At 41.3% G+C, this 15675-nt stretch overlaps 1 long non-coding RNA gene across 1 annotated transcript; it reads left to right on the top strand.

The window, feature by feature from the left end:
• The first annotated feature begins 7764 nt into the window (after nucleotides 1–7764).
• Nucleotides 7765–13417, top strand: LOC141921837 (uncharacterized). The gene is made up of 3 exons (XR_012622794.1): nucleotides 7765–7900; nucleotides 10730–10882; nucleotides 12198–13417. It is a non-coding gene; the product is annotated as an uncharacterized LOC141921837 (long non-coding RNA).
• The last annotated feature ends 2258 nt before the right edge of the window (nucleotides 13418–15675 follow it).

Below are 15675 nucleotides of genomic sequence, written 5' to 3'. Positions count from 1 at the left end.
TACTACTAATTTTGAAAAGAAACTCCAATCCTGGTGGAACCTGGTAAACTTTACCTATGACCCCATCACAAACACAGCTACTACCTTTATACTCACTATTTACAATGCCACCATATACCAAATTTATCCTATCATTGCATTAAGGCTGAATCACAACGGAACCATACTCTATCCTTCTGAGCATAGAGTATGGGCCCGAAAGGTAAACGAAAAATGGCAAACTGTCAATCTAGAGTCCTGCATTGTACGGGAACAACAAGGATTCATTTGTGAAGGCAATGCAATTGAGGCACAAGATATTTGTTTAGATACCGAACAAAATATTTGTCACTTTGAGGTCCATCCCAATGAAAATCCTAAAACAGTACTTATATATATTGGCGAAGATTGTGTATGTTTAAGAACGATTTATAAATTCTTAACTATAGACAAGATCATAATAGAGACAAAAAATTATTCAAATCTCTGTGTTTGCAACTTCACAAAGGTAATCAGATGTGACTTTTCCTATTTAGCCCCGGTCACGTCTTACCAACTCCTGCAATCCAATTATACATTAATACATAATCTACAACCTACACCCATTGGAATGAACCTCACTTTGGTTAAGCAGTTACTTCAACACAAAGACTTAGTTAGAATTTTAGAGAAAGTTAGAGAAAACGGACAGAAAACTCTAATAACTGTTCATCACAATATGGAAGAAATACACCGAGTCTTAGAAAGAACAAAAAAGAATGCAAAACATAACTGGTGGGACACCCTTTTTGGATGGTCACCTACTACTACAGACATCTTGAACAAGTTGTGTCACCCCATTGTGGTTCTCTTGATATTAATCTTAATCAGTTTGACTTTGTCAATAATATTATATGTCATAACTTGGAGAATGATACAACAGGTAACATATCTGATGTCTGTCACCCGTCCAATACTCATTAAAGCCGAAAACAATCAATTAAATGATGACTTTAAATTGAAAAAAACTCTCCTGTTAAGTCAACAAGAATTGCAACGATTTGATGAACAAAATGATAAAAAGAAAAAAGGGGGATTGTGATAGACAGTAAACTGTTTGTTCATCAAATTCCATTGAAGATACTGGGAGCTCGTGACATGTTATTCCATAAACTATGTTGGCCTAAGCTTAATCTTAACTATTACACTGTGTAACGACTAACTGACTGTAAGTGCTTATCTAAGTTGAAATGCTGAAGCAAGGACTCCTACTAGGCAAAAGACTGAAAAGAGGGAGAAAGGGAAGAAGGACAAAGGGGAGAAAGACAAAGGGAAAAAAAAAAAAAAAAAGGGGGGTAGTGTCTATATTCTGTAAAATATAAACAAAGACTTTGTGAGCCACTCTCAGGAAAGTAGGAAATACGAGAAGCTGGTGACGTGAGGAAGACCCGGATGGAGCGACCCCCTAGCTGCAAAGTGCGCAGACGCAGGATACACCTCTCAGAGAGACCCGATAACGGAAGGCGGAGGATATAAAAAAAACGGACCCTCGGGAAGTGGGCGCGCGCCGTTGGTGGAGCAGGGACTCCCCGGCCGCCCAGCGCTGTTTTGCTTATTGCCGCTTGCTAAAATAAATAATTGAAATTTAATTTGTCCTAACTTGCATCATTTTGGCAAGATAGTCTATAACACTGGCCAGGTCCGACAGCAGCTGTACGTGAAATAAGGGCAAAGTGCGTTTAGTGGCCTCCATAATGGAGGCAGAGCAGGGGGCATGCAGGAGTCAGAGGTATGAAACGGTGGAGGTGACAACTAAGGACATAGCAGAAAAGGCCTCACGATGTCGAGAGCTGTATCTTGGTGTAACCAAATGATTTCCTTGCAGTTGCGTAAAGGGCTTTCTTGCTTAAGGAGGGAGGTGAGGGAAGAGGTTCAAAGAGCTATAGCTGCTTATGGGAAGAGCAGAGCTCTTTCCTGTTCAGCTTCCTAACTGAAGTAAACTGTGTCGCAGTTCACCCCAGTGGAAAAGCTAATGGAGGTTGACAGGCCCCAAAACATATGTAACCTTCAGCTTTTCTGTAGCTAATCTTGTTAATTTAACTGTGAGCATAGAGACAGGTTGTCTTTGGAAGATAGAAGAAGAATATGCCTTCATAAAATTTTAACACTTTGTTTTTTGGTTGTCTTGTGAAACACAGGCTAGCCTTTCTCTAATGACACTTAAAAAAACCCAACACAACAAACCTTACTATCATTTGGAAGCAAGTTTTTGCCTTACACATTCAATGTGTGGCATATATTGTTAATTAAGCTATAACAGCACCCAGTCAGTCTAAACACAGATCTGATGTCTGTGATGGCAATATGGTTGTGCTGCTCTTAGCGTAACTGAGGTTTCAGGTGGTGGGGTGACCTACCAGAGCCTTTCTGCCCAACAAAAGTAGAAATTGTAATTAATTATTTGTTTTCTGTGACAGATAGCTCGTGACAATGTTGGTACAATTAGCTGAAATTCACCCTAGGTTTGCCTGACTTGCTTTGGCCTAAAACTAATTACAGAAAAAGCAAAATTATTCCTCTGCTGTTACCTTCTCCTTTGTAGAGGAAGTACTTGGAGTATTTCCTTGGTAAGGAGGACAAGCCTTTCTAAAACTAAGACGAGTTCTGGTTCTCCATAACAAGGCTCAGGAGATGTACTGATGTTATTACAGTGTTATAATTGTCCTACTATTACTATACCGGTATAACTCCTTTTGTGGACACTCTTCTTTGGAATAATGATGGCTGGTTTTCCATTCATTTAATTCTTCATTTCCATTACATTTCCCTAAGCAGATAAGTGTTCATGCAACAGTTTTAAGTATTCTTACCAAGAACTTCACCCAGGAAGACTAAGGCAAAGTTGTTCTCTCAGGCTTTGAATTAAGGAAACCCTGGATGTCTCTCAGCATGTGTATATTGCACTTGTTTAGTTTGAAATGCCCTGTGCCCACACAGGACCAAGACAGCCACTTCTGCCTTCATCTGTATGCTGAGAAGTACCTGTGTTTGAGTGCAGTATTAAAAAAAATAATTGTAGAAGAACCAGCACTTTCCCACAGAAGTTAATATTTATCCCACTGAACTTAATATTTTATATATTCTGCATTCAGCAGCAGAAAAGATTTGGTTACATTAACTTGTGACACCAGATCCTGAGGACCATTCAGGCACAATTTAAGACAATTAAAACAGTCTGATGAATCAGGCAAAACTTCATCAAGATAAGCTACTAGAAAGCAAGCTTTTGCCAGGGCAGGCAGCACTATAATTGTAAGCAATTGATTAGGACCATGATTGTCCTAATCAGCAGAGTTACTCAGGCTTTATCTGACCTTTAATTTGTTGAGCTAAACTGAAGTAAGTCTGATTTAAGTCAAAATAAGAATTCACACAGCCCTTTGCAGCAAATTAAACCCAGCTAAACCAATGTAGCTTTGCATGTAGACAAGCCCTAAGGCAGCAAAATGTCCAACAGCAGTGACAAAGTGCTTGATGGTTGTCAGGGAACATGTGTTTTTACTTTCATTGTGGCAGGAAACACCATAGGGTCAAGGCTGCAAACCACTGTTTATATTGTTCTTTCTTCTACTTACTTATTATATAACCAATTTGCAGTGTCCCATTATGTGCCACATGGGGTGCCTTTAAAATTATATATTATAAGCATATTTTTAAATAGTACCCACAAATTTTATTAATACTGGGAATGGGAGAGCTTATTTATAGCTGGTGTTGTGATAGATTTTATTAGATCTGCACTTCAGGCACAACACCTGTTAAAAAGACAAGTCCAGAAGCAGGACAACATTTTAACCTTGGTGCAGCTCTGAAAAGGGTGGGAAAGTAGCCCTTGTAGTGTATTGCTTTGGGACTGTGATGGAAATGTCGTAGTTGACCAAATGTTAGTCTTTATACATTCTCTTTTCTTCCCCTTCCTCTGCCATTGCTCCATTCCCCCATTGTTTTTTGTTTTCTTTTTTTGCTGTCTTCCTCTCATTCTCTTTATATACCATCTTGACTCTGCTTCCTCTTCCTTTTCCTTGAGATATCCTATTCATTCGATGCAGGGTCCACATCACAGTCCTTATATTTTCTTTTATGCCGTCTAACCATATTCCTCCCACTTCACACAGTGGCTCATTTCTCATTAACCGGTCGTGCTCCCAAACACGGGACCACCAGTTAGCTGAGCTGTTTTCTAGGGCTTGTTCCATCTCACCCCAAGTGAGCAAAAGTCACTTTAAGCAGCGTCATTCCACCTGAATTTGGCCATGTGTACTGAAGGTTTCTTACTGATGTATCAGGCACACCTTGTGGTTGCAGATTTTGTAGACGAAATGCAATACAGGTTATCTGTCAGGACTTCAGTAAAGTGTATGTCTGGTGCTGAGTGAAAAAAGATTAGTTAAATTGAAAAAAAAAATGGGGATTAGTACAGGAATTCCAAGGTGGGAAAAACAGCCAAAAGAAGGATGGAATAAATTTCTCAGTCTGCTTTGCTATACAGTCACACTGATAGTGCTGGCAAAAGGGAAAGGATACAGGAACAGGAATGAAAGCCAGAGGTCAGTGAAGGCCTGCTCTGCTTCTTTAGATGCTGGCTTATGCTGGTAAACTGTACCAAAAATTATGATCTGAACCTGCAACATGCAGTGACCTTCCAACAGGACATATATGTTTCTTAGGCCTAAGGTACTAAGGTATTTCCAGCAGAAGTACAGAAGCATATTTGCCAGTATAAGAGACATTCGAAACATCTATTTCCTCTAAAATACTGTATATACTTCCACTCATTCAGGAAAGGTTAATTAAAACCAGGACTTGTCCAGAAAAAGGTGACTGAGCTGATTAGGAAAATAGAAATGGAAAATTTCCTTATTGCAAGAAGTTAAAGGATTGTTAGTTAAAGGTTATTGGCTCAACCAAATAACTTTTGAAGTCTATGATTTTTCTCTAAAAGCATAAGAAGGAGGTAAGTTCAGGAGATTCTGAAGATCTATTTTAATGGTGCAGACTCTGTTGATACAGGAACTGTCAGTTACCTCACCCAAACTGCAAATAACAGGAAGATTTATAACTGCCAGAGGAATGAGTTTCCAGAGCACTCTTCCAGTAGCAGTAGTATGGGTGAAAATAAACAAAATGGACCTCAAAACTTTAAATGAGGCTTAGGTGGTCTTTAGATAAGGCTTAATATTTTAAGAAAAGGGATTGCATGGTATAGTTGCTTTCAGTGGCATGAGACTATCATGAATGACCCAGGAAGCCCTTGCAGTCATTTTGTAATATAAAGTGGCAACAACCAAGTCACAGTGGAATGAGACTTTTTTCTTGCAAGGAGGTGAAGCAGCAATAACTCATTTGAGTCAGTTAGCTTATATTCAGAATAATACATCGAAGCTATAAAAGGAAAATTGCTAAACTCACTGGTGCATATGCATGAATTGTGCTAACGGACCTGGATATAGAATTATTAGGAAGCAGTGAGTAAAATTTTGCAGCTCTGACTACTGCAATTACCTCAACATTTCAGGAAACCGTCAACACTAGTGGAGAGTGGATCAGTGCACTTTTCCATCTGCTGTCGATCACTACCTTGTGTAGGTTCACCAAAAAAAGTAATAGGGTATAGGGAGGGCAGTGTCGTGAGATACTGGAAATGTTACTGCAGCCTCAAGAAAGAATGTTTTACATCCCCATGTCCTGTACACCCTTATCCTCCACTGTCAAACATTTTAATACACAAACATTTACGTTATGCCTGTTACCTTCCTTCCTTTTTCTATTGTAAAGAATTCACATTTTTAAACTTCACATAAAACATTCCCTGCTTGAATTTTGGAGAAACACTGCACCAAACTAAACTCTGCTTTGCTCTTGATCTTAAAAAACTGCTACAGTCCTTGCCCTAGCAGAAAGGAAAACTACACTTCTTATACAAAGATTTTTTTCATAAATGTTCTCTTACATCTTTGTAGGGCAATTAATTTTTTGTAAGTGATTTTAAGGCTAAAGGAGCAGCATGGTATTACATACTAACTGGAGAGTAGAGTTGGGTCAACTAAAAATACATTGGACTGGAATGGTGAAAAAAATTACAGGCCAAATATTAATCATGTGAGTAATACTGAACATGTGAATTAAGAGCCATTGAAGTCAAACGTGCTTAAGAGTTGTGAACATCTCTCCACTGTTGTGGTAGACTGGAGCCCGGATCCCTCACTGAGCTTACACAACTGTGTCAGGCCGAGATGTAGTGAAGGTTAGGCTTTTCTTCTGTGCCAGTGTGTTAGTGAACAAACCACCTTAGGACACTGTGACAACTGAGACATATTAACTATTTCCTACTAATTTCCTCAAGTCTAGGAGGAGGTTTGAGACACCATCCATTCTGTTTACTCGCAACATGTAGCCCTGGGGTTTGATGTGCACACTGAAGAAATGGGCATGTACTTTTCATTGCAGACCTGTTGCTTCTTTGGAATTTTTGCATGAAAACTCAGTGGAAGCCAGCTGAAAATTTCACTTTTATTAAACTCAGTTTTCTATAAAGAACAATGAGGACTTGAATTAAAACTTATTTTCCCAGATCATTTACTGAGAGTTCAACTTCTCTGTCACTATCTTACCTGTCTTTTCCATCCCTCTCTTTTTTTTCACATATTATCTGCCTACATTTTGTTCTCAAAAACCTCCTCCCTCCCTCTGCAATTGACCTCTGGGATGCTCCCCAGTTTCAAGCACAGCGGTATGTATGTGCGCTGTACCATCTATATACACCTACTGCTTAGCCTGCTTCTCTGACTGATCCACCCTCCACTTCCCCATCTCATATCCCCCTCTGCTAATCCCGTGCAGTACCTCTCACTTAGTGTACCTTTTCCATTCATAAAACAGAAGAGACGACAGTCTTCTGCTGGCAAATCCCTTCCTCGTCCTTTCTTCACCACCACAGGTAACTCTGTCATCCTCCGAGCTCATTTGCTCCCTTTTCTCCCCCATATGAAGGCTGGTTTTAGGCCATGTTTGTTCTTCTGTGAAGTGTTTCCAACAACCTGTTTCCCCACATCAGACCTTGTTTCTGAAATTTTTCCCCAGACTTATGTCACCTCTATCTTGAAGATGTTCATAAATTACTAGCTTTCTAGAAGTTTCTCCTGGGGAATCTTTAGCTTCTCCTTTCCACTCAGTTCAGAGTCTCTCTCTTCCCCATTCCAGGAGATAAAGTTTTCATTACCCTCCTGCCCTTTTTTCCTCACCAAGCGGCAGCATCTTACCACTGTTGTGCCCCTTCCCGAGCCTTCTTGGGTTGTTCATCCCTTCAGTTTCAGGCCTCACATTTGGGGCCCGGCATTGTTCTGCTGCTGCGTTAATTCAGGATTTGTCTCGTTGCTTCTGCACGTTCTGGTCCAACCCAGCTTTCCTCTAATCGCTTCCTTCTTCCCCTCCTCCTGGTTTCCTCTGAGGGCTTTCATTCATGCTGCCCTTTTTGTTTAAGCCTGGAACAACTGCGCCCGTCTTGTGAACCAAATCCACACTGTCTTCATTCAAATCTCCCCATAAAACTTACTTCTGCTATAAAGCCTATCCAGCTCAGATTCCTCTGCTGAAATTTATCCCATTCCTCTACAATAAAAACAAATCCCGTTTCAAAACAAAACAAAAAGAACTGAGCAAGAGACTGACTACGCAATTAATTTTTGCCGGTTGCTTTCTGCCAAGAGCAACATGCTTGTTCTTATCCCGCTCCTTAGGATTGTCCTCCCCATGTGCCTCCTGTTTGTCCTTTTGTTTTGTCATCAGCTTTTGAGTCCTTCCTGAGGGCTTCTGGCCTGATCCTGTGCTCATGTTGGTGTGAAGCAAGGAGTAACTCCGCTGCAGCAAACAGAGCTTTGCCAAGGTAAAATTTCTGTGGAAGGCAAATCAGCCCTTTGTTTTAATATTAGCTAATAAAGCCTGTGCACAGCTCCAGCAGAGCACTCTGGTTTTAATTAATAAGAATTAGCATATACATCTACATACACTCTTTTTTTCCCTTTGCGGGCTCAGCTACTTTGAAGAAAACCTCTTTGTATGTCTTCCTGGTTATTCTATATCTTGACATTAAAAAACCCCAAACGAATAAAAACCAAAGTAACATCAAACTCCCACGCAAACAAAAGGCTTAGCTGCTGCCGGTGACGGGGAGCGCTGGGAGCAGCCCTTCCCGCCTGCCGAGAGGAGCCGTCTTCCAGCCCGTGCTCCTCACTGCTGGGGAGCCGTCCAATTCCCAGCTCGCCGTCCCTTCCTCCGCCTTTGCACAATCCCACTGCAGTGACTTCCCAGTCCTAATTGGAGCCTCTGGGCATTATTGTATTATTATTATTTAATAAACAACCACATAAAACACTGGTTGACATTTAAATAAGAGTAAAGAAAGGAAAGCTCTGACTCCTAGACTGTTTTGTTTTCTTGTTGACTTGGGTGGAAGCAGGGGCAGGTTTTCTATACAATACTCACTCTCGCTCGACACATGCTTATCTTTAATGTTTTAGAAAAGTCACTGCTAATGTGGGCCCAGCACGGATGAGAGGGCCAGGCCTGCTGCAGCTGTCAATCCCTGTTGCAACATAAGCTGTAAATATAGAGCCATAACCTGGACATTCCTGAATAAAATGCACTAATGGCTTCTCTTGCCTGAGCTAGAGGAGCAAGGATTCAGCATCATTTTCTGCATTGTTACCCCCAGCATGTCCTTTCAAGTGGTTATCTGAAACGTGCAGCCATCACGATGCTATTAAGAAGAATAAATGGAAAAGATAGTTTTATTTTTGCACTCGATTGTAAGTTTGAGACATTTCAGAGTGAGCGTTTTGATAACAAAAGAAAACGTGGTGTCCTTGAAGTGAACACAGAGGAGCACAACTCGTTCAGTAAGGGTTTGGAAAGAAACAAAGAGCTGAAGGCCAGAACTGACTCCTTTAGAAACAAGTATAAAATGAGACAGGATTCAAAATGCTTAAAATACTTTGGTGACAAGCAACAAAGAAGCATCTGTTACTTGAATTAATTGAATTAAGGAAAGGGAGAGAAAAACTTGAGAACTTTTTAAAAAATAGAGATTTGATGTGTGGGGAGTATAGGAACAAAATTCTCCCAGGCCACGACCAGAGCCCTGACTCAGCATAACTCTTTTCCTTGAAGAAAGTGAAAACTAGACGAGGGTGAGTACGTACACCCTTATTACCCTTTTTCATTGTGGATCAAAGAGGACGAATTCTCGGGGCTGCCAGCTCTCCACTTTCCTGCAGTGAGTCTGGAGTGTGGGCTGGGTTTATTTCTCTCAGTTAGGCAATGCCTTTCATACTCTATAAACGATCAGGTCTTATAATGGACTTCTTGTGAGATGTGAATCTTATTTACCGGTTTGTGTGTGGTATAAATGTTTTTAAAGTATTCAGTAGGAGTGAAACATTCTTGCCATTTATAAAAATTATGTACATATATGCTTTAATTCTAGGGAGTTCACCCCTCATTCTTCCCACCATTTCATTACATGTTTGCTCTCCTGTATTATATATTAAAAACTATATGCAGTGGCTCACTTGCATTTACATATGTGGACTGTAATAATTCTGTGATGTTGCTTGGAACTTCTGTATGAACATGTTATATAGAGTCAATGTGGGCATGACAAATGTATTGCAGATTTTTCATAGATAAGCACAGTCAGTGAATGCAAATATGAGTGCATTTGTGTGCAAGTTTTAATATCTAAGCAGAGCTTATAAGTGCATAACACCTGTAACCACAACTGTCAGTGCAAACAGGGAAACTACTTTTAAGGCATTTGCGCTGATTTAAAAGTGCTGGACTTTGAAATACTTCAGCTGTAATGGTGGAGATGTGTTTGTCCTCTGGCAGGTATTTAAGTGCATAAACTCTGTTATTAAAGAATATGAACTTTATTAGCAGCTGATATGCCAAGGTCCTTGTGAAAACAAGTACCAGAATGGTGAGGACTGCCTTATGAAGCAACCTGTGGCTTTTAAAGACATTATGGAAATCTTACTGTGAAATGGATTAAAAAGTGCTGGTTGATGGTCTTAGGCAGATGGAGAATTTTTTTGGAAAGCAAAATGGGGAATTACCGAAAGGGTGCTGGGTTTGCATGAGAGGCTGTGTAGCCAGTAATAGGTTTGAGCTAGAAGCTTGCTTAGGAAAGGCACTGCAGGGGCATATAACATAAGGAGAAAATGGAATGTTTGAATATGGGATGTAGTAATTTTCCCCTGAAAGGAGACTGAGTTACTGCTTTTTGTGAGAGTACTGAGACAATAATATATTAAATTGTTACCAAAGATGTAGAGAAGAAGTATGTTCTGTAAAGTTTTCTGGTGCATTTTATCAAAACTGTTCATGTCACAAAGAGAGATACATGCAAGTCCAAGACTTTAATCAACAAAAAAGGCAAAATTAACCTCTTTCAGACTTTTCTTTGTTCATGAATTCCAATCTTTGCTTGTTTCTATATTTGGTGAAGATAAAATTGTCCTTAATTGGCCTGCAAATTATTTCCTAGATAGAGAGTTCAGGTTCAACATGTGAAGGAAATTTGTTCTGAACTCACTGGAAGTCTACCTGCTTGTTCTAAATAACACCATATTAAGTAGCTGTTGAACTGCTGTAAGAAAACCTATGATTTGCAGACAGAGGAAATGAAATTGTCTTTGTATTTGCATTTCTTTAGAGTTCAGTCCAAGTAGTTTATTCATGGAAAATCAGAAGGAGACAGTCTTCAAAATGGCCAGTAAACTGAAGAAGCTGGGCTTGGAGCATCTTTATTCTTCCCATTTGAAAACCTCACCTGTTGCTTGCTCCTACAGGGTACCTGGGAACACTGGTAAAAACCAAATTACATTAGTCCCATTGTATTTTAGAAGCTCTTTTGTCTGTGTAACATTCGGATGATGTCAGAGGTTGATTATATGTTAGGTTGTTCCAATAAGAACAATTAATTTGGGGGCAAAAGCCAGTGAGGACCCTGTCAGACACTGAACAATGTTTTTGGTTTTCATGCACTGAATCATCAGTGTTTATAGGCCTCCAACATGTAAATCACCCTGAGGTAATCTGGAAGGGAAGGATATGAATAAGCCAATTAAATTGGCAAAGAGCCTAAGGAACACCCTGTTTAGGGATAAAATCACATGCCTGTCCTAGTGCCAGTAGTTTTAGAGAAAGAAATAGAGTTAAAATCTCTGTAGTTCATTTCTTTGCAGAGAGAGATGATTTAGAAGATTTTGGTCTTTTCCTTTTGTATTTGTGGGCTGAGGTGACTGAGATAAGGCAGTAGGTGATGTGTTTTCTGCAAGTAACTTATTTTGATGACACAGAAGGATGTCATCCAGGTTGCAGAGGGTGTAGGAACTGCTTGCCTCATTTATAGTAATTATTTCGTATTCAGTTTTATGATATAAGCATTCAAAGGACTGAATTGCCTTTTATCTTTCCAAGTACCTCCTTTTTTTTTTCTTTTTTGGAAAGGGAGGCACAGTTTTCCATCAGAAAGCCTTCTCCACTCAACTCAGCAGTTACTAAGCATACATTAAGGTGCTCTATATCTAAATAATAACAAAAACAACTGCTCTCTTCTTACCATATGCCAGGCCAGTGCCTTCAAAGGTGTGAGGTAACGGGAAAAAAAGGGAGAGGTGAAGAAAACTTTTCATTGAAAGTTGTGCAGAGGAAAAAGTATTTCCATTCTTAGTTTACTTCTTTACAGTATGAATGGATTTGTTTTGTGTTTTTAAGAGGCTTGCTGTATTTGCTGGAAGACTGTGTATTTCTGCCATCCCACCTAGATCTTTGAACTCATAGGCCAGTTCCAATCAGGAAAGTAGCTGGTTCTCTGGAAGAGACATACAGTGCATATGCCTTCACTGGAGGAAAGGCCCAGGCAGAACTCCTGGCTGACACCAGACACTTTACGTGGGAGTGGATCATTATGACCTCCCCAAGTACAGAAGAAGCTGTAATTGGCATTTGTATGTTACTAAGCATCAGAGAATTTAACCGTAAACAGAAATCTGTAGGAAATCAGGAGTTACCAGTTACACTGCTCACAGAACTACTTACTTAAGGGCAACTTTTGAGCATTTTTCAGACCCCATTAGGAGCGGGGGAGATGTAACGTCCCTTTTTTTTCCTCCATACAGCCCATCATCTTTGGACTTCTACAATTGTGTTCCTGGTTGAAGGGAAGTAACTTCCTGAGAACAGAAACAGCCAGAAAGCAGCAGAGACATGGGGTCACTGGAAACACCACCTAACAGCCCTCTGGATGCTTGGAAGTAACAGCATTGGGAGATCCTAGATACAAATGCACAGACTGGCAAAAGACCCAGATAAACATAGTTGTTCAAGGTGGTTTTGATGCCTCTCACCTAACCCCAGCCACCTGATAGCACAGCATCTAGCTCACACCAGTCAATGGAGAAAAGAGGCAGCTTCCAGGAACAATTTGTTCCAGCCCAAAATAGGTATGAAATGGGTGTGATAAACCTTCCTTATTCTGTCTGTCTATGTGGTGTGCTGAGTCGGCCTAGATGTCCATCTGAATGTTTTAGACAGCTAACGTTCAGTGAGATGAATCCCAGTTTTGGTGTTCAGCTCCTATGCGGTCTGGCCATGCGTTGCTGGCAGCAGAGCAAATTCCAATTACTAGATGAGGGCTAGAAATTTTGTACCCTTTTGTTCTGAGCTGGAACTGGAGGTTCACTTAGCCTCATGGACATGTCTCTGGCCCTCACTCACTTTCAGACGTTCAGGCACTGCTCAGAGCAGTGGAAAGAAACAGAAATAGCTGCTTTCACTTCTCTTGCTTGTGTATGGGCCCTGCAGAGAAACAGGAACAAAAGTAAGGTTAAGCAGGGTTTAAAGGAACAAGATAATGTTTGGTAGAGGAAGGGAAAAACACATAAGCTGGCCAGGTCTTTAACTTCAGAGAAGTGTACATAAACTGTTGCTGTGTCCCCAGGAAAACAAGGGGTTCGGGAAAATAGTCTAACTCTAGGCAGCATGAAATACAGAGCATATGACACAGTGTGAGTCCCTTTGTCTCGAATAGACAGCGCTCTAGAATCGGTATGACCTTACTCCTGCCCTTGTTAGTCTGAAATATGTAGCACAGCTGTAGGACATAGTTCATCATTTATCAAGGGTAAATACAGTTCTGGATGGGAGCATGGAGGTGAAAAGTGTTCTGCACACAGCGTTTGCTTGCGTGTTGTAACTTGCTGCTCGGAAAAAAACAGAACGCTTTGTCTTTTTGTAACACTGGTGAGTGACTCCTTATCATAACCTTGTGAGAGGTTTCAAGTACGTTCATGAATAGGAAGATGATTAAGATGACACATAAAAGTTTTCTGAATACTTATTCCTATTCAGCTGCATTGTCATATTTTTCTTAGTTTTCATTCCAAAACAAGGTGTTTCTAATCTCCAGTGTGATTGGTAGACCACATCCTTTCACTCTTGGTGGCCCAGCTTGCTGTGAAACTCAAGCAGAGCAATAAGCAAGTGAGTTTAAATGAGGGGCTGTCAGAGCTAAAGCAGCTACTTTAGCTGAAAAGCCCTGCAGTGACCTCTGCGGAGGAGGCCTCCATTGCTCTGAGCAGTTATTGTGACAGAACTCAAGGCTAAAAATGAAGTGACCTGACTAAAAAGTTTAGTGGGAAAGAGGCTAAATGGGGGATTTAGAGGATCTAGTTTGTAGGGGAGAAAGAGTAAGATGGCTGTGTAGCTGGGGAACACTTGAAAGTCTTGCTCTGAACACACCCATAAATCATCATGCCAGGTAGGGTATTTTCTCTTCCCCAGAGTGTTTTCCAGGCTGGGAGTCTGCTTTGGCCACAGCTGCTTCTCTTCAAGAGTCCATTAGAGCCCTGAGACTGGGTTTTGAGCAGGCTGTGGAGGAAAGATGTAATACTTGTCTTTGTCATGCAGCCAAAGAGTTAGGTCTGTAGTGTGACTGATGTGCCTTTTTTAAGGAGAGGACTCATATTAATTACCCTACATCAAAGGAAATCTAATTTCAGAGCACAAGGACACAGAGGGAAAAAGGAAGCCTGATTTTTCCAGTGTTCACATGATTGTATCGGTGCAGAGATTTGTGTCATGGGCAGCACCTCTGGGCCTTCTTGCCACTGCGGTTGTTAACAGAGGACAGAAATATGACTGAGGCCCATGGCTTCAGTGACAGATACCAGGGGAATACAGATGGTATCTTTGGCATTAGGCTGAGGGGGCTGCAAGAGACACTGCAAGGGCTGAAAGGTTCACCCAGTGTCTCATTGCTTCTAGGGCTGTAAGTGACTGCTGACTATACAGACCAACACCACAAGTTTCATCACACTTGCAAAGCAAAGTAGCTCTGGTGGTTCCCTTTTCTTCAAAGTGTTTTACACTTTCTGCAAAGTCACATTTGGGGTATGTGTGGTATGGGCATGACCAATTCAGAGGAGGTAGAAGTAGTAAAGGAGATAGGTTAAATTGACATTGTAGCCTCATTTTCTTGATTTGACAGGGCAAAGAGAGAGATCCCAGAAGCCATGTATCTTGAGATTTACTCCAAGTTGGTTACAAAAAGCAAATGAAAAAAGTAGATATGCTTCTTGACATTGCCACTGTGACCCTCATGATATATAGCCCTTCCTGTCTACTTTTCCAGCTCAGCCCCCTGTTCCTACCCCCTTGGCTCTGTAGCCCCAAGTACCCAGTTAACACCTGCTCCTTGCTGTCTGGTGCCCTCTGGTGCTGCAAATACCTGTCCGGGCTACGTCCCATCACACCCTTATGCAGTTGCCGGAGCCAGCCTGTGCCCCAATGAACTAGTATCTATCTGCTTTTTCCCCATTGCAGCCTGGCTGTGACAAGGGCCCTCTGATATGCCACGGAGCAAGTGGGACTGGCCTAGGAGGTAGGAAGAGATAGTCCTAGCTTCTTTAGTCCTGTTGCAGTCCCTAAAGGGGGCAAGTGGGAAGTGGACAGGCTCTCGCTGGTCCCTGCTCCAAGTATATGTCCCTTGCTTTACTCACTCCCCTTCTCCAGCTTTAAGCCCTCTAACTTCTATCATCCATACTCTTTTATTACTGTTACCTTCACATAGTTGCCTGGTTTCACTGCAGAGAGCCTTTCTACCTCCTCTAAGATGCAGCTTCTCTTCCCCTAAGACACTGTTCCCACCACAGTCTGATCCCAATTCCAGACACCTTATATCGCAGGGCCCATGACTCAGGAATGCTTGGAGCTTACACATGCTCAGATCCATTGTTCAGAAAACAGGATTACAGTATCTTCGCTGTCCTTCATCTCCCCTCTAATTAATCAATGCTAATTGATTGATGGATGGTGGCTCTCTGGCGTAACAATCTCCCAAGTCCGAGAAGCAGCCACATGCCTATCATTCTCCCGTATCTACCCGGAGCATACGGAACGTATTAACCTCCAGAAATTAGTTAAAGCCTCTTCTAAATTAGTTTGTACGAGTTGGCAGGGCTCACTTCTCTGGACTAAAAGAAAGCTGATGACAGAGGCAGATAGTAACGACAGGCTCACAGGTAGGTCGTTCTCTTGGTTTTGGTCCAAGTAGCTTTCACCCTCACAGGGAATGAGTGGCTCACTCGGTGACCACAA

This window comes from Strix aluco, chromosome 3 (assembly GCF_031877795.1).
Source record: "Strix aluco isolate bStrAlu1 chromosome 3, bStrAlu1.hap1, whole genome shotgun sequence".
NCBI classification, from domain to species: domain Eukaryota; kingdom Metazoa; phylum Chordata; class Aves; order Strigiformes; family Strigidae; genus Strix; species Strix aluco.
The sequence above is the reverse complement of the archived record's forward strand: the minus strand, read 5'-3'. Positions and strand labels throughout refer to the sequence as shown.